At 48.0% G+C, this 24,177-nt stretch overlaps 1 protein-coding gene across 5 annotated transcripts in view; it reads right to left on the bottom strand.

Moving 5' to 3' along the window:
• Positions 1-24,177, bottom strand: part of LOC145537825 (steryl-sulfatase-like) — a 149,690-nt gene that overhangs the window by 115,149 nt on the left and 10,364 nt on the right. For 2 of the 5 annotated variants that reach the window (XM_081568720.1, XM_081568722.1), the window contains exon 2: positions 13,545-13,728. The exons of the other annotated variants lie outside the window; for them this stretch is intronic. The gene's annotated coding sequence lies outside the window, so the exon portion shown is untranslated. The remainder of the gene's footprint in view (positions 1-13,544; positions 13,729-24,177) is intronic. 5 annotated transcript variants of the gene reach the window in all.

Raw genomic sequence — 24,177 nt, 5'->3', positions numbered from 1 at the left:
TTGAAGGCGGGAGGAGAAGGGGACGACAGAGGATGAGATGGTTGGATGGCATCACCGACTCAACGGACATGAGTTTGAGTAAACTCCGGGAGTTGGCGATGGACAGGGAGGCCTGGCGTGCTGCAGTCCATGGGGTGGCAAAGAGTCGGACATGACTGAGCCACTGAACAGTGACAACATCATTCATTTTTGCTTTTACATCCTTTTCTCCAAAAGACTGTGTCTAACTAGGCTCTTGAGTTCTCGGCACGCATCTTGCAAATCCTACTGAGGTTCCCAGGTCCTCCCAGAAAAAGGAAATCCGTCATAGGCAGGATTCTAAGATGACCTCTATGGCTTCCACCTCCTGGTACGCACACCTTTGTATGATTCTCTCCTGTTGAGTATGTGTACCTGAGGGTGGCACCTAAGATGTGCTTCTAACTAGTAGGGCATGGAAAAAGGGAAGGGATGTGACTGAGGTCCCTAGTCAATTGTCTTTGTGTGACTCAAAGAGGAGACTGGTGTGGGGTGGGCCTGGCCTCATCGGTGGAGCCCTTGGAAACAGACTCCAAGCCTCTGCAGAGGTGCTGGCCTGTTGGCATTCATGGGATAGTCATGGTGTGAAACGCCTACGGAGACAGTTGATCCCTAGGAGTGAGGAGCCCACAGCCATAGGGAACTGGATTCTGCCAACATGCTGAGCGAGCTTGGAAGGGAATCCCAAGCTTCAGATGGACACAAATCCCGGCCACCATTTTGCAAACTTGTAAAGGACCATGAGCAGAGAAGCCAGCTAAGTCGTGTACCTGACACCTGACCTGCGGACCTGGAGATAATCAGTTGAGGTTGTTCTAAGCCATTAAATTTAATGTGGTCACTGGATGGGCCAAAACACCCACTCCCAAATGTACAGAAAATGGTAATAACACGATTCCATTTAACCAGGAGGCAAAACCAACAATTCACCGACATACAGGCAGCCTCCATCAGCAACCACACACAGCTGATGCTTTAGTTGCTCAGTCGTGTCCGACTCTTTGCGACCCCATGGGCTGTAACCTGCCAGGCTCCTCTGTCCATGGGATTCTCTAGGCAAGAGTACTGGAGTGGGTTGCCATGCCCTCCTCCGGGGGATCTTCCCGGGCCAGGGATTGAACCTCCGTCTCCTGCATTGCATGCAGTAGCAATGAGTCAAGTCAATTGGACTTACAAAGAATTCTCCACTTGTATTTCAAGCAAGCATGCCTGCCCCCCCTGGACTCCTCCTTTGACTCTGTGACCCTCCCTCCGACCCCCTGGAAATGAAAAAAATCCCTGTCTGGGTTTAAGCGAGGGAGATCACGGAGTTTCGGTCACTTGCAACCAAAAACCGTCTGCGTGTGCGGGCTGCAGCTCTCGACACTAGTGACTTCCACCTCCTTGATTGCTGAACTCATCACCTGCATTCACTGGCAATAAGAAGTTGCTGGAATCCCATGCGTGTTGCCAAGCATACTGAGTCTGCCTCGGGATATGTACATCACGTGATGTGACCCGGAACGCCCAGGAAGGCGAGTGGTTTTCGACACCCCTTTGGATGAGTCACCCATGGGACATGTAATAAGACAGTGGAGTGGAAAAACTCTTGGCCCCAACACTGTCTATAGAATATAGTTTTGGGTTTTTTGTTGTTGTTGTTGTTCCCAGCCCTAAAACAGGATTCTGGGCTTCCCTAGGGGCTCAGTGGTAAAGAATCCACCTGCTACTGCAGGAGGATTGAGTCCTCGGGTTGGGATGATCCCCTGGAGGAGGAAATGGCAACCCACTCCAGTATTCTTGCCTGGAGAATCCCATGGACAGAGGAGCCTGGTGGGCTACCATCCACGGGGTCGCAAAGAATCAGACCCGACTGAGTGACTGAAAACAACACCAAGTATAGGGTTGAACACGCAGAAGAACCTAGAACAAGGACTGTCAAGTCCTGGTGACTTTGTTTTCCAGGGGACACGGGGCACGGTGTGGACACGTTTCTCGTTGTCAGAGCTGTGGGCGACGCTCCTGGTATCCAGTGGGTAGAAGCCAGATGCAAATGAATATCCCACAATGCACTGCGCGCAAAGAATGATACGGCCCCAGGCATCATCCGTGCCAAAGTTGGAGAATCCTACTCTCAGGCCAACCCTTTGTCTTACTAATTCTTAAAGGCTTTTTCTTGACCAGTGGTTGTCAACAAGGGGTGACTCTGCAGCCCTTTCCCAACGCCCAGCCCACGGAGACAGTGGTGATATCTGGAGTCATTGTGGTTGTCACAATCGGGCTTATGCCCTTAGCATCTTCTGGGTGGTGTCCAAGGATGAGATGAAACATCTGACAATGCGCAAGACCCATTCTACGACAAAGAATTTCCCAGCCCCACACATCAACTGCACTCAGGCTGGGAAATCCTGACCCAGAGGCAGACAAGCTCGCCAAAGGACAACCATCTTTTCTTCTTAATTAACCAAAAACAGACTTGGCACTTTTTCTTATGGAATCCCATAGCTGGCCTTTCTAAGGTCGGGATATGCCTTTTGGTTTGAACATCAGCTTGGGCCCTTATAACTCCTCAGTTTATTTGAGTAAAGAATGCTTTACCTTTCAGGAGCACAGGTTGGGAGCAGGGGTCAGAAGCTGTTCACTTCTGGGCACAGGGTCCAAGGGGCACAGCTGTTCTGCCCAATTTTTCTGGCCACATTTAGATTTCTGAGCGTTTTCACATTATCGCAGAACTATAGACTATAGGAAAGTCTTACGTTTTTCAAGTAGTAAAAGCGGCTTCTAAGGGTATATGGGAGCATAGGATGGCCCAGTAAATGGGAAAAAAACCCACCTAGTACAAACACCATCTGATGTTTCTAGTCACCACGAGCTAAGAGGAACCTGCTGGCAATTGCAATTCCTGGTCCACAGTCCCGGAATGCCAACACGTGAGGCCAGGTGGGTTTCAGAATTCAGAACTGTTTGGATTTGAGAAGGTCGTGGTTTTTATTAAAAAAAATAAAAACTAATTTATTAAAACGATTCAAAGAAACCCCCCCGCCCCACCCACCTTCAGAGCTGAACTGTCTTCAGGACAGTTTACGGCACTCATAACACAGACAGTAGTTGTCTACAGTGAAGCGTTCGCCTTCACACCATTAACACCATTCAACAACAAGCAAATGTTGTAACTGGGTGAGACCATGTTCACTGAGCATCATGGTGATCATTTCAGAACAGATGCGGTACATCAAATCGTTACGCTGTACATCAGAACCTTATACAGTGTTAGAGGTCAATGATCCCTGAGTAGAACTGAAATTATCTATTCACTTGTCATTTAATAAAGGGAATATATATGTATATATATACATATATTTATTCACCATTACCTTCATACATCCTCGAGAAGGAAATGGCAACCCACTCCAGTAATCTTGCCTGGAGAATTGCATGGCCAGAGGAGCCTGGTGGGCTACAGTCCATGGGGTTGCCAAGAGTCAGGCATGACTAAGCAACTATCACCTTCACACACAGAGATATATTAAATCTATATATGTGTATCTTCACCATACCTTCACATATAGAAATGCAATGTATCTATATATGTATACTTCCCAGGTGGCTCAGATGGTAAAGAATGTGCCTGCAATGCAAGAGACCCAGGTTCGATCCCTGGGTCGGGAAGATCCCCTGGAGAAGGGAATGGCAACCCACTCCAGTATTCTTGCCTGGAGAATCCCATGGACAGAGGAGCCTGGCAGGCTACAGTCCATGGGGTCACAGAGAGTCGGACACAACTGAGCGACTAATGCTGTTTATTATTTAGAATTGTATATTCACCATTACCTTCCTATACATAGATATATCTATATATATATTCACCATTACCATTACCTTCATATAGATATAATGATATGTATATAATCACCATTACCTTCATATATATATAGATATAATGTATCTATATGTATATATTCACCATTACCTTTATATATTTAGATATAATGTATCTATATATGTATATATTCGACACTACCTTCATATATATAGATATATCTATATATATATTCACCATTACCTTCACGTATATAGAGATGTAATGCATCTATATATGTATATATTCACCAGTACCTTTATATACATAAATATATCTATATGTATATATATTCACCATTACCATCACATATATAGATATAATGTATCTATATATGTATATATTCACCAGTGTGTGTGTGTGTGTGTTAGTTGCTTAGTCGTGTCTGACTCTGCAACCCCATAGACTGTAGCCTACCAGGCTCCTCCATCCATGGAATTCTTCAGGCAAGAGTACCGGAGTGGGTTGCCATTTCCTTCTCCTATGTTCTCCATTACCATCACATATATAGATATACTGTATCTATATATGTATATATTCACCATTACGATCACATATATAGATATAACATATCTATATATCTATATATGTATATATTGACTATCAACTTCACATATACAGATACAATATGTCTTCAAACGTATCACGTAATCCACATACTTTTTTATTTTTTGGCCACACTGCACAGCTTGTCGGAGAAGGCAATGGCACCCCACTCCAGTACTCTTGCCTGGAGAATCCCATGGATGGAGGAGCCTGGTAGGCTGCAGTCCATGGGGTAGCTAAGAGTCGGACACGACTGAGCGACTTGACTTTCACTTTTCACTTTCATGCACTGGAGAAGGAAATGGCAACCCACTCCAGTGTTATCGCCTGGAGAATCCCAGGGACAGCGGAGCCTGGTGGACTGCCCTCTATGGGGTCACACAGAGTCGGACACGACTGAGGTGACTTAGCAGCTTAGCACAGCTTGTGGGATCTTTGATTCCCAACCAGGGAACTGGGGGAACACGTGCCCCCTACCGTGGAAGTGTGGAGTCTTCACCACCGGCCTGCCAGGGAAGTCTCAGCATATACCTTTAGTGACGTTTGGGACCACACCCCGCCCTCGCACATATCAATAGTTCTGCAGTCACAAACACAACAGATCTTGGCATTCTCTTGGATAAAGAAAGAGCATTCAGCGCCACCTCAGTCTCAGATTCCTGGATTCAGAACTAGCGTTGCTGCCAGACAAGCAGTCGCAACACCGGCCTTCCAGTCTTTCCCTTTTCTCCCTGGTTACGGACAAAGGGCTGGCAGTGGGGGGGGGGGGGGGGCAGGGCTTGCAGAGAAGAAGGTGAGGAAGGCAGGTGCTGGCCAGGCCCGCCTGTGCTGAAGAGCACCCTGGCCAATCCCGAGAACTGATGCAAGCCCAGGGTTCCCTCCTCTATGAGGGAGGCAGGCAGGGACCCAAGAAAGCCTGGCCCAGTGACTCAGCTCGGGCAAGCCGGGACATCCTCCAAGCAGAAACAATGAGCTGCCAGGAAACCTGGAGAAGACCTGCAAACTGTCTTCCATCAGGGCTGTCTTCCCGCTTCTATCATATACCCCGGAGGCTACTTCTTGTCTCCAGTTCAAGAGGTCTAAAGAGGGGGTGCTTTGCCTCCCTGAGAAGCCTTCAGCAGTGTCTGGAGATAATATCAGACTGGGGCGGAGGTACGCAACGCTGTCTCTAAGTCGGAGGTTCTAAATATCCTACAGTGCACAGGACGCCCCCATATCAAAGGGACATGTGGCCCCAAACATCTTCGGAGCTCAGACTGACGACCCCTGCTCTCCCCCGAAGCTCTGCCTGATGCATTTCATTATTTTATGAATAAGAGTTGATGTACAATGTTGTGTTAATTTCAGGAGTATTGCATAGTGATCCAGGGTTCTTGCTGATTACATCCTGCTGTAGGTTATTACGGAGAAGGAAATGGCAATCCACTCCAGTATTCTTGCCTGGAGAATCCCAGGAACGGGGGAGCCTGGTGGGCTGCTGTCTATGGGGTTGCATAGAGTTGGACATGACTGAAGCGACTTAGCAGCAGCAGTAGGTTATTACAGTGGCCCATATAATAACCTACAGTAGGTTATTCTAATGGCCATAATTCCCTGTGATATACAGTAAATCCTTGTTGCTTATCTATTGCACATATAGTAGTGTGTCTCCACAAATCCTATAACCCTAATTTGTCTCTGCCTATGTCTCTCTCCCCTTTATTTGCTAAGTCACTTCAGTCATGTCCAACTCTTTTCTACCCTATGGACACTAGGCTGCCAGTCTCCTCTGTCCACAGGGATTCTCCAGTCAGGAATCCTGCAGTAGGTTGCCATGCCCTGCTCCAGGGGATCTTCCCAACCCAGGGATCAAACCCATGTCTCTTATGTCTCCTGCAGTGGCAGGCGGGTCCTTTACCACTAGCTTCCTTGGTGGCTTAGCTGGTAAAGAATCTGCCCGCAATGCAGGAGACCCAGGTTCGGTCCCTGGGTTGGGAAGATCCTCTGGAGAAGGAAACAGCCATCCACTCCAGTCTTCTTCCTTGGAGAATCCCATGGGCAGGGGAGCCTGGAGGGCTACAGTCCACGGGGTCACAAAGAGTCGGACACGACTGAGCGACTAACGCAACAACATGTCTCTGTCCCCTTGAGTAACAGTTTGTTGTATGTGTCTATTTCTGTTTTGTATACGTATTTGTTTGTATTATTTTTAAGATTCCGCATACAAGTGATATACAGTGTCTGTCTTTCTCTGTCTGACTTATCGCTAAAGAGTAAGACTCTCTAGGTCCACCCATGCTTTTGCAAACGGCAACATTTCATTCTCTATTTATGGCTGAGGAATATTCTGTTGTGTATATGCACCACATATTTCTAATCCGGTTGCCGTTGGTGGGCACTTCCAACAGACATGCTTCCAAGTTTGGGGTATTGTAAATAGTGCCCAGTGAAGCTGAAACTCCAATCCTCTGGCTACCTGATGTGAAGAACTGACTCACTGGAAAAGACCCTGATGCTGGGAAAGATTGAAGGCAGGAGGAGGAGGGGACGACAGAGGATGAGATGGTTGGATGGCATCACCGACTCAATGGACACGAGTCTCAGTAAACTCCGGGAGTTGGTGATGGACAGGGAGGCCTGGCGTGCTGCAGTCCACAGAGTCGCAAAGAGTCAGACACGACTGAGCAACTGAACTGCCTGGAATCGTGCCTTGTGTATTTTAAATGCTTATTCTCCATCAGTGGTTATCACCTGGAGCTAAAGCAACATGGCACAACACCAGGAGACATTTCTGGTTGTTGCAGCTGAGAGGGGGTCTGATAGCAGCACGGAGCATGTAAGATTCTAAACATCCTCAATGCACACATCAGTAGCCACAGCAAAGCATCTTCCAGGGTTGCAACTGAGACCCTGGGGCAGACAAATTAAAGGAGAGCCCCCAGCGCCCGTTCAAACTCTCCATCCATCTGTAGGCAAGACAACCCCTCTCCTGGAAACCCGAAGAGGAACACTGACTCTGGGACCCATTTGGTGTGACCTGGGGGCTTTCGACCAGAGGTGAAAGTCAATGGGACTTTGCTGGTGGTCTAGCGGCTAAGACTCTGTGCTCCCGACGCAGGGGACCCGGGTTCCATCCCTGGTCAGGGAACTAGATTCCACGTGCCACAACTAAAGATCCTGCGTGCTGCAACTGAGACCCAACGAAGCGAAATACGTACAGCAACATGTTTATTAAAAAAAAAAGAACAAAAAAATCCAGCCGCTGCTCTAGCTGAGCCCTGAGCTATGGCCTTCCCTGTACTTCCTGTTCTCGGCGAGTATTTAATGATCCTGACGTCAGCTCGAGCAGTCTCCACCAGGTTCTGTTTTCCGTCTTGGACAACCTTGGAGGTGACGCTGCACGTGTGTTTCATCATCGCTCCCTCTTTTACTACCTGGATCCCAGGGTGCTGGGTGAGAGCTTGCTGAGTCAGTGACCGAGTTTTTCAGGGTTAACATCCAAATAAGGTGGGGAGTTGAACCAGAAGACAGGAACCCAACAACACAGCGGAGGTGGTGATGGGTCTGGAGAACACGGCTTGGAGTTTTTACCCACAACCTTTTTTCTAATTATCATTTTATGTTTAAGATCTGTTTTTTGATGTGGACCATTTTAAAGTCTTTATTGAATTTGTTTTTTGTTTTTTGCCAAGAGGCCTGTGGGAGCTTAGTTCCCTGACCAGGGATCTAACCGCAACCCCCTGCATTGGAAGGTGAAGTCTTAACCATTGGATCACCAGGGAATTCCTTACTCATCATCTTTTTAAATTTTTTTATTTTTTTTTTAAATTTTTAAAAAAATTCTACCAGTTTATCGCTACCAACCCATCTCCCTCCACCCTCATGCACGCGTGCTCAGTCATGTAACCCCATGGACCGCAGCCCGCCAGGCTCCTCTGTCCATGGACTTTTCCAGGCAGGAATACTGGAGTGGGTTGCCATTTCCTCCTCTGATTCATTTTTCATTGGAAGATAACTGGTTTACGATGTTGTGTTGGTTTCTGCCACATAGCGACATGAATCAGTCACAGGTATACACACGTCCCCTCCCTCTTGAACCTCCCTCTCACCTCCCACCCCATCCCACCCCTCGAGGTCATCATGGAGCACCAGGCTTGAGCTCCCAGCACCACACAGCAAATTCCCACTGGGTATCGATTTCTGGGTAGTGTATGGGTTTCAATGCGACTCTCTCCATTCGTCCCTCCTACTCCTTTCCAGAGACCACAGTCTGTTCTCCATGTCTGCGTCTCCTTTACTGCTCTGCAAATAGGCTCACCAGTACCATCTTTCTAGGGTCCCTATATGTGTGCTGATGTTTGCTTTTTCTCTTTCTGACTTACTTCACTCTGTATAACAGGCTCTAGGTTCATCTACCTCATCACAATCGGCTCAAATGTGTTCCTTTTCATGTCTGAGTAATATTCCACTGCGTATGTGTACCACAGTTTTTTTATCCATCCATCAGCCGATGGGCATCTAGGTTGCTTCCATGTCCCAGCTACTGTGACTTCCCAATGTGGGAGACCTGGGTTCGATCCCTGGGTCGGGAAGATCCCCTGGAGAAGGAAATAGCAACCCACTCCAGTACTCTTGCCTGGAAAATCCCATGGATGGAGGAGCCTGGTGGGCTACAGTCCATGGGGTTGCAAAGAGTCAGACACGACTGACCGACTTCACTTCCTCTTCCTAGCTACTGTAAATAGTGTTTCGAGGAACACTGCCTACCCACAATCTTTTAAAGACAGTTTCTGGAGAAGGAAATGGCAACCCACTCCAGTACTCCTGCCTGGAAAATCCCGTGGACGGAGGAGCCTGGTGGGCTACAGTCCATGAGGCTGCAAAGAGTCAGACACGACTGACCGACTTCAATTCTTCTTCCTAGCTACTGTAAATAGTGTTTCGAGGAACACTGCCTACCCACAATCTTTTAAAGACAGTTTCTGGAGAAGGAAATGGCAACCCACTCCAGTACTCTTGCCTGGAAAATCCCATGGACGGAGGAGCCTGGTGGGCTACAGTCCATGAGGCTGCAAAGAGTCAGACACGACTGACCGACTTCAATTCTTCTTCCTAGCTACTGTAAATAGTGTTTCGAGGAACACTGCCTACCCACAATCTTTTAAAGACAGTTTCTGGAGAAGGAAATGGCAACCCACTCCAGTACTCCTGCCTAGAAAATTCCATGGATGGAGGAGCCTGGTAGGCTACAGTCCATGGGGTGGCAAAGAGTAGGACACGACTGAGCGACTTAAAATAAAAGAAAGGAAAAAAAAAAAAAAGAGTTTCATTCAACCTTTTAAGGGATACCTGACAGATACTGTTTACTCTTTAAATACAAATAGAGGGACACATTTTTTTCTCTCTCTTTTTCTCTGAAAGCTTTTACACTGAGTCCTGATAGCATCAGTTATTACATTGCAATCTCATTATAAATGAATATGGGGCAATATATCAGTTGGCAAATAGGAATGTCCCTGCAAACACCAGTTCACAGGAATAATGTCTCGGGTATCATCACGTGGTTAGTGAACACACAGAATGCCGACGGCAAATAACCATGACACAGAGGAATCTTTCAATAAAACAGCCTCACCATTTTTAGTGACATCATCTTAGATGACAATCATTTCTATCAGTCCCTCTAATTCAATGTGCAAGGGACAGCAGAAAGGAAAAAAACTGAGGTAGACAGGAAATATGTTGACCCCCAGATAAGAAGAAAAGCAAGCAAGAAGTAGACATCTTAATTCATTCTGATTATTTGTTCATAAGAGAAACATGAAGCATCAGGCTGAATGGGGTTTACATGCATTTCTTAGCCTCTATCGCTGGGAGAAAAACCACATATTTGGTTGGTTCATAATAAGTAGGTTACGTGTGGCATTCATTGCAAAGGATACATTGTCCCAAATGCTGATTTTCTGTAACTGATACACATGTGCAGAATAAAATGGTTGATTTCTGAACTGCAAATGCATTCCCTGTATAACCCAGCTCCTTGACAACACAGCCAAACCCTGGAGTAATAAACAGCACATCCCAAAACACAGTCATTGCAGCCACAAGCACGCTAGACCCAACTGTCCTGAGGACACACTGATCGACATGCAAGCCTCTCAATTAGGAAACATGGTTCTTTGCCATTTCTCAGGATAGATTCAAGTGGTTCATGACAGACTTATTCATACATTTAAGAAAGAAAACAAAGATGTAAAGTGAAAAAAAAAAAAAAAGGAAGAAAATAGTGGACCTGCTGTTAATTCTGCCACCAAATTGTTTTGGAAAAAGCAGGCAGTTGCTTTTCCAAAGCAAGCTGAGAATGACATCAGTCTTTCACAGAATCCGTTTCAGGGCACGTGCATCTTATTTATTTTCCTTGAATCGAACTCAGAAGCAGTGGTTCCGATATTATGGTTGGCAAGGCTAGTTGCTTACATTTCTGTCTCGAGACAAGCGATAGCACAAAATGCACCTCTCTGCTCACCTCCTCTTCGAGTTCTTCCTTCTGAGCTCTCCACTACTCTTTTATTTTTTTCTTTTTTAACTTTTAAACATTATTTATTTGTCCATGCCAAGCGACATGTGGACCATTAGTTCCCTGACCAGGGATCGAACTCACTCCCCTTGCCTTGGAAGCATGGAATCTCAACCCCTGAACCGCCAGGACGTCCCGCCAGTATTTTTTTTTTTTTTTTTTTTTTTTACCAAACTCATGTTATAGCGCTTTCATCCAGAAAGAAAGACAGAAAGACGAATTGGCAATTGATTCCCTCTCCCACCCGACCTCCTTGTTTCAGAGCAAATGAACAAATGACTACATATCAGTTAAACCACTGCAGGTGGCTCTGCAGATTTCTTCAAAAGGTAACACTCTTCTCTTTGCAAGGTAACGCTTTCATGACTCCCACTCCAGATGGTTCAGAAATCTCTGTGTCATCCTTTGGCCACCTGATGCAAAGAGCCGACTCATTGAAAAAGACCCTGATGCTGGGAAAGACTGAGGGCAAAAGGAGAAGGGGGCGGCAGAGGACGAGATGGTTGGATAGCATCATCGACTCGACGGACACGATCTTGAGCAAACTCCGGGAGACAGTGGAGGACCGAAGAGCCTGGCTCCCATGCTATGGTCCACGGGGTCACAAAGAGTCACAGACAACTTAGCAACTGAACAACAACAAGAAGCCCTTTGACTTCATTTAATCAAGTCAGGACCTGTCGACTATTTCACTATCCCATAAAAGGAACAATACATGAACTTGTAGACGCCCTTTGAAGCTCTTCATTCAAGTCCCTATTGCCAGGAGCCGTTTTCTGTCATTTATCTCAATGGCTTGGCAGGAGAAGCAGGGAAAAAAAAAAAAAATGAATGCAACTCACCAAGCTATTCACGGTGAAACAGACAAGGTGCCCGGCCTTGATCGCAGGACCTCACACAGCTTCTCCTGCTTCTGACCGCACCGGATGACACCTCAGGGCCCCCTGCCTGCCTGGCTTCTGAAGAGTCACTGCACGGCCCCAGGGAAGTTATAGGGAACCATCATCGGGCCGTAAAGTCATCCCCGGGTAACCGGTGAATCTCTCATAAAAAAGTTATCTCGGCCCTGCACCTGCGTCTCTCCGCGTGGTTGTCCCTGACGCCCGAGTGCCTCGTGCATAAATCAGAAGGGGAGCTGGGCTGGCTGACCTCAGTCGTCACGCCCCGGGGGGAAGGAATCTAAGAGAGGTGACAGTCATCTCGGAGGATGTTTATGCAGAGCATTTCGGAGGTGCGCTAGGTCTGGCCCACGGCCGACAGGCACCCCAGGTGTGGGTGGAGAAGGAGCATGCGGAAAGGCAGTGGGGTGGGGGCGCTCACGGGGACCACTGATCACCCGGTGGTCCCCAGTGGAGGTGGGTGGTGACGGATGAGGGCGGGCACACGGCATGCTCCGTACACAGAGTGTAGGAAACTGGTCCCGCCTCCCTGCCCGTCGCCCCACATGCCGCACACAAAGCCCCGAGGAATGCATTCCCCACCGACACCCTGGGCGAGGATGCTCAGCCAGGTCACCCACCCCCTCATCCCCAGCCTCGTGGGCAGGGTGGAAAGCACCAGAGAGGAAGTGAGCCTGGGACGCCCCTGCCCACACGTCTGGGGGACATCTCTACCCATCAAAAGATAACTCGCCATTGTGTCTGTTTGGGGGCTTCCCTGGTGGCTCAGGGGTAGAGAACCTGCCTGCCAGTGCCGGAGATGCAGGAGACTCAGGTGGCATCCCTGGGTGGGGAAGATCCCCTGGAGGAGGAAATGGCAACCCACTCCAGTATTCATGCCTGGACAATCCCATGCACAGAGGAGCCTGGCGGGCTGCAGCCCATGGGGTCGCAAAGAGTCAGACACAACTGAAGCGGCTCAGCACGCACGTCTCTTTTCTTTATTTATTTGGCTGTGCCAGGTCTTCCTTGCAACACACGGAAGCATCCACCTTAGCTGCTGTCATGCAGGATGTAGTTCCCTGCCCAGGGATTGAACCCAGGCCTCCCGCATTGGGAGTGTGGAGTCTTAGCCATTGGACCACCAGGGAAGTTCACACCTTATCTCTTTCAGCACATTCTCTCCTGTCATCATTTTCTTTTGTTTAGGTTTAAGAACAACGAAAAAAGACTACCTCTGTCTTTGTTTTCATTATTCCACATCTATAAATAAAACATCAGTTTTAATTACTTTGTGTGCCCCAGGCATTTGGCAGGTACTCCTATAATTAATACATAACGCAGCAGCTGCTGACCGATTTCTTTATGGAAACTCAGGAAAGATAGTAAGGTGAAACCTGAAAAAGATAGTTGATCCTGAGTAAGCACGACCCGGAGGGGCTTGCCCAGTGGCTCAGTGGTCAAGAATCCACCTGCAATGCAGGAGATGTGGGTTCGGTCCCTGGGTCGGGAAGATCCCCTGAAGAAGGGCATGGAGACCCACTCCAGCATTCTTGCCTGGAGAATCCCATGGACAGGCTCCTCTGTCCACGGAGTCGTAGAGTCAGACACGACTGAAGGAAATTAGCAAGCATGCATACATGACCCAGACATCATCCAAAGGTGACACTTGGTCTTGGGGTGGAGGGGATGTCTCTATAAAACTTACTTGTTGGAGAGATGGTTCAAAGCGTGGCGTGGAGGTCACGATTCCAGCACACCCTGTGATGATTGCGGTCGCGGACTGCTGTAAAGGTCAGACCACGATGCCTTAAGATTCTAAAACTCCTGGCTTAATACTGGGGTAAGTCAGTTAGCCATCTATTAAGGTGTGGTCTTAGTGGTCCGGAGCCCTGGAGAGAAAGAGGAAGGAGCCTCTGGTGTCCGCATGGGTCATTCCCTACCCTTCTAGGTGCTCTTGGGTCTCTCCCAGCAAGGAATATGAAGGGAGAGACAAGGTCAAAGGGCAGACCACGCCCCTACGACTCAGTACTCCCCAGAGATGGCTCCCGGCCTCTGGACTCTGACTCACCCTTGGAAGCGCCTTCGGACAAGTTCTTGGGACCTGTCTCAGCTGGTTTCCCCCCCAGTGACAACTCCAGAGACTGAGGGTAGTTCCCTCTCAGCTAGAGTCCCTCCCACCCCCAGGAGCAGAAATCCCAATGGCTGCAAGACCTTGTCTCTGCCCTTTACCACGGGTCACCAAGGTCAGCGTCTCCAAGCGCCCTGGCCAGCCCAGCTTTTACCAGCGCACCCCCATGCCTGGTCCCTCAGGCAGGAATCAGTTCCTCGGGGCCCCAGAGCTCCAGCCTGAGGTCTCACCCTCTCTAAGGGGTCTCTCTGAGTCCTCGCAGGGCAGGGGTGAAGTGAGAAGACTCACCCCCACACTCATACACACCGGGAGAGTCAGTTCAGTTCCGTCGCTCAGTCGTGGCTGACTCTTTGTGACCCCACGGACCGCAGCATGCCAGGCCTCCCTGTCCATCACCAACTCCCAGACTTTACTCAAACTCATGTCCATTGAGTTGGTGATGCCATCCAACCACCTCATCCTCTGCTGTCCCCTTCTCCTCCTGCCTTCAATCTTTCCCAGCATCGGGGTCTTTTCCAATGAGTCAGCTCTTCGCATCAGGTGGCCAAAGGATTGGAGTTTCAGCTTCAGCAGCAGTCCTTCAGTGAATATTCAGGACTGATTTCCTTTAGGATGGACTGGTTGGATCTCCTTGCAGTCCAAGGGACTCTCAAGAGTCTTCTCCAACACCACAGTTCAAAAGCATCAATTCTTCAGCGCTCAGCTTTCTTTATGGTCCAACTCTCACATCCAGACATGACTACTGGAAAAACACACTGGAAGAGGCAGGATTCTAATGCCAAAGAAAGCTGCTATCTTCTTCTTGTTTTTTTTAATGCATTTATTTATTTTCATTGGAGGCTAATTACTTTATAACATTGTGGTGGTTTTTGCCGTACATTGAGATGAATCAGCCATGGGTATACGACCCAGCAATCCCACTGCTGGGCATACACAGCAAGGAAAGCAGAATTCAAAGAGACATGCGTGCCCCAGTGTTCATCGCAGCCCTGTTTACAAAAGCTAGGCTGTTCTTTTCTGTTCCTGCTGCCAGAACACAGAGCCCATGGAGGTTTCAGCTGCCTGCATTAACTATTCCTCCAGGACTTTTTTTTTTTTTGCCACTCAGCCAGCACTTACTACTCTGCTACCATAAACATTCCCTCCCCACCCCAAGGATTTATCTTAATGAATGGAAGGCAGACTTGAAGTCAGGCCCCAGGCTAACCATGTGACTTCAGAAAAGTACAGGACCAGCCCTGAGCAGTGGTTGGCTCTTCTCCTGCATTCAAGGCAAGGTTCCTCACCAGATAAACAACCAGGGTGCAGTGCATGGAACTGCACTGCAGTAAATAGAGGCTCCTTTAGGGCCAGTTTTTGGGGGCTTCCCTGGCGGCTCAGACAATAAAGAATGTGCACGCTGATGGAGGAGGAAAAGAAAGGAAAGTGAAGTCGCTCAGCTGTGTCAGACTCTTTGCGACCCCATGGACTGCAGCCTCCCAGGCTCCTCCATCCATGGGATTTTCCAGGCAAGAGTACTGAAGTGGGTTGCCATTTTCTTCTCCGGGGGATCTCCCCGACTCAGGGATTGAACCCAGGTCTCCTGCATTTTAGGCGGACGCTTTACCCTCTAAGCCACCAGGGAAGCCTGGGCACAATCCTGGGGTTGGGAAGATCCCCTGGAGGAGGAAATGGCAACCCACTCCAGGATTCTTGCCTGGAGAATCCCCATGGACAGAGGAACCTGGTGGGCTACGGTCCATGGGATCCCAAAGAGTCAGACAGGACTGAGCAACTGACCCTTGGGCCAGTTTTATAGACTTGAAGTGAAAAGATTTCACCTGAACTATGTAAGCCACTGTATTCTGAGGTCAGGAAAAACAGAGGCTTTGTGTTAGTAAGCCTTGCGGGGAATTCCCTGGCGGTCCAGGAGTCGACTCCGTGTCCCAAAGGCAAGGGATGCGAGTTCGATCCCTAGTCGGGTAACTAAGATCCCACAAGCCAGGCACCCTCCAAACCCCCCCACCACCCCCCCGAACAAAAACCCTTGTAGAGGCTTAGAAATGGAATCGTTCAAGATGGAACCTCGGGGATGTTCAACACCTGTCTCACCACACTGATCACCAAGGGAACACTCAAGCTAAAACCGGACACGCCTTCCCGCTTGGGACTCTGCAGAGGAGAGTCCAGCGGACAAATGGCTGGCAGAGAATCCCACCCGAGGGCTCGGGCCCGACACAGGCAAAGACTGGCAAGTCGAGACTCATTCTCCAAGACCGAACTGAGGCTTGGACCTGACGGCGTTGAGCGGAGGAAATGGCATCTCAGTGCAAATCAGGTGACTGGGGCCAGGGCGACCGGACACTTGTGGGAGGTTCCTCTCTTGAGCTTGACAGGGGCCTGTAACCTCAGGATCCACTGGGTGGCTGCCTTATGATTATCTACAATCAGCTTCTATTCTCTCTGTACGCATGGGACCAAGTGGGCACATTCCCGGGGTACGGATTCTGCTGTGAATTTCACGATGCGCTCAGCTCATCTCCGGCAAGCCACCACCACCTCCAAAAGCCCAGGAATGTTCACGAGTATATACAGAAGGGATAAACAACAAGGTTGTGTGATAAAGAGAATGGGAAAAGAATACACGTGTCTAACCGAGTCACCCTGCTGTACAGCAGAGATTAACACCACACTGTAAATCAAGGATACTTCACTGAAATGTATAAAAGTACAGCACAGAAATGTGAACGAGTATATAAAGAAGGGATAAATGACAAGGTCCTGACTTTGTGATGAAAGACAATGGAAAAAGAATACATGTGTCTAACGTGAACGAGTATATGCAGAATGGATAAATGACAAGGCCCTGTGATACAAGAGAATGGAAAAGAATACATGTGTATAACTGAGTCATTTTGTTGTACAATGAAGTACATTGAAATGTATAAAAGTAAAGCCCAGGAACGTGAACAAGTACAGATATAGAATGCATAAACAACAAGGTCCTACAGTAGGACCTCTACAGAGCACAGGGAACTCTATTCAATACCCTGTGATAAAAGAGAGAGGAAAATTACAGGGCAGCAATAGAGAAACCAAGACCCTGACGCTGGGAAAGATTGAGGGCAGGAGGAGAAGGGGACGACAGAGGATGAGGTGGTTGGATGGTATCACCGACTCGATGGACATGAGTTTGAGTAAACTCCGGGAGTTGGTGACGGACAGGGAGGCCTGGCTTTTGCAGTCCGTGGGGTCACAAAGAATTGGACATGACTGAGCAACTGAACTGGTTGAATGGAGGAACAGACATAGACAACAGACTTGCGGACATGGGGAGAGGGGAGGAGGGGGTGAGATGTACCGGGAGAGCAACATGGAAACTTCCATTACCATATGTAAAATAGAGAGCCAACGGAATTTGCTGAATGTCTCAGGAAACTCAAACAGGGGCTCTGTGTCAACCTGTGGGGGAGGAGGGAGATGGGAGGGAGGTTCAAAAGGGAGGGGATATATGTATACCTATATGGCTGATTCATGTTGAGGTTTGACAGAAAACAGTAAAATTCTGTAAAACAATTATCCTTCAATAAAAAAATAAATTAAATTAAAAGAGAGAATGGAAAAATGTATATGTCTAACTGAGTGACTTTGCTGTACAGCAGAGATTAACACAGCACTGTAAATCAAGGATACTTCAGTAAAACATGTAAAAGTAAAGCCCAGAAATGCCAACTATTATACACAGGAGGAATAAACAGCAAGATGCTACTGTATAGACCGGGGAACTCTATTCTATATCCTGTGATAAAGCATAATGGAAAAAGAATATGCAAAAGAATATATATGTATAACTGCATCACTTTGTTGTACAGCAGAAGTTAACACAACACTGTAAAACAGCTCTACTTCATTAAAAAAATATTTTAAAAAATAAAGCCCAGAAATGCTAACTATTATACACAGGATGAGTCAACAACAAGCTCCCACTGGATAGCACTGCTGCTGCTGCTGCTGCTGCTAAGTCGCTTCAGTCGTGTCCGACTCTGTGCGACCCCATAGACGGCAGCCCACCAGGCTCCGCCGTCCCTGGGATTCTCCAGGCAAGAATACTGGAGTGGGTTGCCATTTCCTTCTCCAGTGCATGAAAGGGTAAAGTGAAAGTGAAGTCGCTCAGTCGTGTCCGACTCTTAGCGACGCCATGGACTGTAGCCCACCAGGCTCCTCCATCCATGGGATTTTCCAGGCAAGAGTACTGGAGTGGGGTGCCATTGCCTTCTCCGCTGGATAGCACAGGGAACTCTATTTGATATCCTGTGATAAATCATAATGGAAAAGAATATTAAAAAAAAAAGAATGGAGGGCCTCCTTGGTGGCTCAGACAGTACAGAATCCACCTGCAATTCAGGTTCGATCCCTGGGTCGGGGAGATCCCCTGGAGAAGGAAATGGCAACCCACTCCAGTATTCTTGCCTGGAGAATGCCACAGACAGAGGAGCTTGGTAGGCTATGGTCCATGGGGTCGCAAAGAGTCGGACACGACTAACACTTTCACTTTTTTTCATACATATGTGTAACTGAATTATCGTGCCATATGGCAGAAATTAACACCACCCTGTAAATAGATTCTAGTACAGTAAAAAATATGAAAATAAAAACGAAGCAAGCCCAGAAATGCTAGAATATGACAACCACTGTTACATCTCTAAGTCATGTCCAACTCTTTGCATCCCCATGGACTGTAGCCTGCCAGGCACCTCTGTCCATGGGATTCTCCAGGCAAGAACACTGGAGTGGGTTGTCATTCCCTTCTCGAGGGGATCGTCCTGACCCAGGGATTGAACCCGGGTCTCCTGCATTGCAGGCAGATTCTTTACCAACTGAGCTACGTGTTGAGACCCTCAGTGGAGGCTAAAGGGAGGTTCTTGGGCAGCAAAGGGCAGAACAGACGTGGATCCCACTCACTGACTCACTCCTCTGGGGCCACACGTATGCGGATGGGGGCTGATCCATGGAGGGAGATGTAAAAAATCTGAGTCATTTCAGGGTGGCTGCTTTCAGTTATTGACTGTTTTTAATTATCAAGCACAGCCTGTTTCTTCACAAGCCGGGCTAATCACAGTCTTGTCCTTGATACACTGCTTTCGGGGACTTGAAGGTATTATGGCTTTATTATCAAACCCCAAATCGAGTCCCAGTAAATTACCTTCCTTTGCGTGGCATTCTGGTGACTCCAAGAGGAGACAGAGTCACCGGAATTGACTGCCACAGAGGTACTTTCAAGGGAGATGGGGCCGGAATAGGTGCTTTTTTTTTTTTTTCCAAACGTTCTTCTTTATCCATTCATATACCAGCTGGCTGCCGACAAACATACTTGATTGAAATGTGTCCGCAAAGGAACAAAATACATTTAGTGTAACTGTTTGATTCATCCTGTCCACAGAACCTATTACACAGCTCTGAGGCTTGAACAATTCTCTTTACATATACGCCCTTTGTATTACACGTACACCAAATTATACAGGAAGAATGTTCACCTACATTTCTTTTTCTTTTTTTTTGGCTGTGCTGGGTCTTCATTGCTAATCTGGCTTTTCTCTAGTGTTGAGCGGGGTCCACTCTCTAGTTGCAGTGGCTTCTCTTGTTGTAAAGCACAGCCTCTAGTGTTCTTGGGCTTCAGAAGTTGTGGCTCCCCGGCTCTAGAACACAGGCTCAGTGGCGTGTGGGCTGAGTTACCCAGGGGCATGTGGGATCTTCCCGAACCAAGGGTTGAACCCATGTCTCTTGTGTTGGCCTGTGGATTCTTTACCACCGAGCCATTAGGGAAGCCCACAACCTTTCTTAAGGCAACACACATGTCTATTTATCAATATGATGTTTGCACATATGCAAATTTAGTATGTGTACGTGATATGCCTGACCTTTCCTCTTGCTTTTCTTATAACCACACCCACACATAATTAGTCATTGGAAGGACTGATGCTGAAGCTGAAGCTCCAATACTTTGGCCACCTGATGCGAAGACTTGACTCACTGGAAAAGACTCTGATGCTGAGAAAGATTGAAGGCAGGAGGAGAAGGGGATGACAGAGGATGAGATGGTTGGATGGCATCACCGACTCGATGCACGCGAGTTTGAGCAAGCTCTGGGAGTTGATGATGGACAGGGAAGCCTGGCATACATGGGGTTGCAAAGAGTCGGACACGACGGAGCGACTGAACTGAACTGATACCACAGAAGAATATGTGTCTTTTTAAGTTTAAATTTTATGTAAAGATAATGCCTCAAGTTTCTTAAAATCACACACACAACTCGATTCCTTACACATATCACATAAATGTGAGTACGTGTCTCTATATACACACGCATCCCATTTTCATGATTCTTAAACTCTTTACCCTTTGGGCTACTTCAGGGTTTCTGTCTGTACAATTTACTATGTAAATTTATGCTTACTTTAATGCTCTGGGTACCACAATGACTTGCCGGGATGCTAAGTTCATTCTCAATGGTTGCTTTAGGACAATCTGGTCAAGAGAGCTGGAGGGTCCCAGTGGAGCCCAAGCATATCAGTAGTCTGGCACTTCTAAAAGCATGTTCTTGGTGCAGGGTTGGGGAGGGAACAGAGATCCAACTCAATGGGAAGTTAACAGAGGTTACTTTCTTGTTAAAGGGAGTGTGTGATGTGTTTGGGAAATGCTAGGTTAAAAAACAAATGAGAGAAGTGTATCCTGGACCTCAAGTATGAAGCATTCTTAGTGGACAAGGGGCTTGTGGATTTCGGAGGGACCGTACAAGCTGCACTCCTTTTTCCAGGCTTGTGTTATCTTAGGGAAGGAGAGGAGGCGACCAGCAGCCCGCTTTCCACTACTGTCTTTCTGCTGTCTGCTTCACTGTGGTTTGCCTGGTCAGGCTAAACAGGACAAAACCTGCCTCTCTGGGCAAGGCTGGGCTGAGAGCTGCTTAGTCAGACACTGTGCTGCTGCTATTACAGGTTTCCATTCAAATGGCAGACGGAGAAAACCAAATGTTTCTCCATCTGGTTTATTTTTGGGCCTTTCATTTGCCTTTTTTTCTTACAGTTTCTGTTTTTTTTGTTTTTTTTTTGCTGGTGGTCTCTAGGATAGACAGATAGATAGAGGGAGGGACAGATGGATGGATAGATAGACACAGATGGATGGATGGGTAGATAGATCGATGGATGTAGAGAGAGAGATGGACAGGACAGATAGATGGGATGGATGGGTGGATAGATGGAGGGATGGAGGGATGGAGGGATGGATGGAGGGATGGATGGATGGACATATGGATGGATGGACATATGGATGGATGGATGGATGATGGAGAGATAGATGGATGGATGGACAGATGGATGGATGGAGAGATAGATGGATGGAAGGATGGATGGAAGGATGGATTGATGGATGGATGGATGGAGAGATGGATGGATGGATGGATGGGGTGGATGGATGGACATATGGATGGATGGATGGATGGATGGATGGATGGATGGATGGATGGATGGATGATGGATGGATGGATGGGTGGATGGATGGATGGATGGATGGATGGGTGGATAGATGGATAGATGGATAGATGGATGGATGGATGAATAGACGGATGGAGAGATGGATGGACATATGGATGGAGAGATGGATGGATAGATGGATGGATGGATGGATGGATGGACGTATGGATGGATGGATGGATAGATGGGTGGAAGGATAGATAGATGTGATAGAGGGATAGATAGATGGATACATAGGTAGAGAGATAGATGTGATAGAGGGATGGATGGATGGATGGGTACACACATAGACAGAATCAAGAATGTATTTGATTTTCTCATCAGTCATGTATGAGGGATGTGGTTTTGACTATCCACAGCAGAATAAACCTCAAAAACACAGAGAATATAAAAATAGATAGTTCTGCCTGTTGGTTCCTTTAGAAGAAGCAAGACGCCACTCTCCCTGAACTCAACTGATTTCCTGTTTTCTTTGTAAAATCATCACAAGCCAGGATTCTCATACGTCTGCCCACCACAGGCACCACGGGGTTTGGGGGGAATCAGTGGCCAAGACTCCCTGGGAAACCTCGGTGAAATGCAGATATTGGTTCAGGTGGGCTGGGTGGGGCCTGGGGGTCTGCATTTTTGGCAAGGTCCCAGACGGTGCCAATGCTGCGGGTCTGTGGACCACTTTTGCTGTCTACCACTGTGAGGAGTAAACGGGGCCCTCTCTGGTACGCAGGTCATCCGGGTGGTAGCCTGATAGCAAAGATGGTCAAGACGAATGACCTTCCCGCAAAAATATCAACTGCACCCAGGAGGAAAATACCACAAGCAGTAAATGCAGCCATCCACACCAGGCGTCCCTCCCAGAGCTCCCTGGGCTGGGGACAAACAGGTGGGTGGAGGGGAGCAGACCCATGGTCCCTACTGCCATGCCAGTTATGTACGGAAGCCAGAGCTTGCTTCTTTTTTCTTTGTAGTAAAGGACTGTATTTACTAACATAGCGTATTTAGTTGAGTGAGGGCTTCCAAGAAGGCTCAGTGGTCAAGAATCTGCCTGCCAATGCAGGATATGCAAGAGATGTGGGTTTGATCCCTGGGTCAGGAAGATCCCCTGGAGGAAGAAATGGCAACCCACTCCAGTATTCTTGCCTGGAGAATCCCATGGACAGAGGAGCCTGGCGGGCTACAGTCCACGGGGTCACCAAGAGTCGGACTCGACTGAGCACACAGGTACATTTAGTTGAGCACCTACTATGCACCAGGATGTGGTGGCAGAGAGGGTCTTTCTCCTGAGCTTGCTGATGGTAGGTATGGGGCTCAGACATAGCCATGGCAAACTGCCCATTTAAGCAATGGAGAATCACAGCTCTGAAGTGCTAACACAGAACTCAGAGATCACATTGAGTATGTAAATAAGATCTTGCCTTTAGGTAGGTGAGAAAGGCAGTCCTTTAAAAAAAAAAAATTATTGGTTTATTTGGCTGCTGTGAGTCTTAGTTGCAGCACGCAGGATCCTCACTACGCCATGCGAACTCTTAGCTGCAGCTCGTGTGACCTAGTTCCCTGACCAGGGATGGAACTCGGGACCCTCTGCATTGCGAGCGTGGAGTCTTAGCCACCAGACCACCAGGGAAGTCCTAAAGCCAGAGCTTTTAGTTTCCCCGCCTTGTCACAGGAGGATCCCTGCGTGGGCCCATCCTGAACGTGATGTGGAAGCCGGTCTCCTTGGGCTGGAGGAAGCAGGGACAAGGCTCGTGAGACCCCCATGGCTGAAGCAGAGCACGCTCTACAGGCGCCCACCCGCAGAGAGCCACAGGGACCACCAGGCCCCAGTCTGCCCTGCCACTAATCTCAGCAGAGTGGTACCCATGCCTCGCAGATGCATGAAGACAATGATGGGGCAGAGGCAGGTGATGGACGGCTCCAGCAAACCAGCATCCGGACAGACAGACCCTAGTTCTCCAGTCCTCCAGGAGCTGAGAGGCCTCGACCAGTTCCCCTCAGCTTCCTTATCTGGCATGTCTAAGGAAAAGGGTTAATTAGCAGGACACTTAACTGGGTTTTACAAGCGTGGAAGGACACGTTGTCTAAGCTGCAAAATGAGCGTGTTGTTGTCAGGAAGTTGTTGTAAAAATGCATCAGTGAAATGTTTCAGCTCTACGGGGAGCGCATTCTTTTTTTTTTTTTTTCCTCTAATGCCTCTTGAATCCCAGACTGAGAGCTTTTTGAATCAGGTCAAGGATTCTTGGAGTCAAGGGACATGAGGAAGCTGACTGCACATGCAGGGCGGAACCTCTGAGCTGCTACTCTGCTTTCTTGCTTCAGTAGGCTCCTGGGATTCTGTGCACATATGACTCCATACATGTGCATGCATGTGTGTATGCACAGACAGATAGAAATACAGATAGACGGATAGAGAGATACATGGATAGATGGATAGTTAGAATATAGATGGATAGACAGATGGATCCATGGATATAGGCGGATGGATAGATAGAAGGATGGATGGACAGACAGACAGGAGGAGGAGACCTGAGTTCAATCCCTGGGTCGGCAAGATCCCCTGGAGGAGGAAATGGCAACTCACTCCAGTATTCTTGCCTGGGGAATCCCATGCACAGAGGAGCCTGGTGGGCTACAGTCCACGGGGTCGCAGAGAGTCGGACATGATTGAGCGACTAACCCACGCACAGATGGTTGGATAGACAGATAAACGG

Source organism: Giraffa tippelskirchi, chromosome Y (assembly GCF_054371585.1).
Source record: "Giraffa tippelskirchi isolate mGirTip1 chromosome Y, T2T-mGirTip1v1.2.pri, whole genome shotgun sequence".
Taxonomy (NCBI): domain Eukaryota; kingdom Metazoa; phylum Chordata; class Mammalia; order Artiodactyla; family Giraffidae; genus Giraffa; species Giraffa tippelskirchi.
The sequence above is the reverse complement of the archived record's forward strand: the minus strand, read 5'-3'. Positions and strand labels throughout refer to the sequence as shown.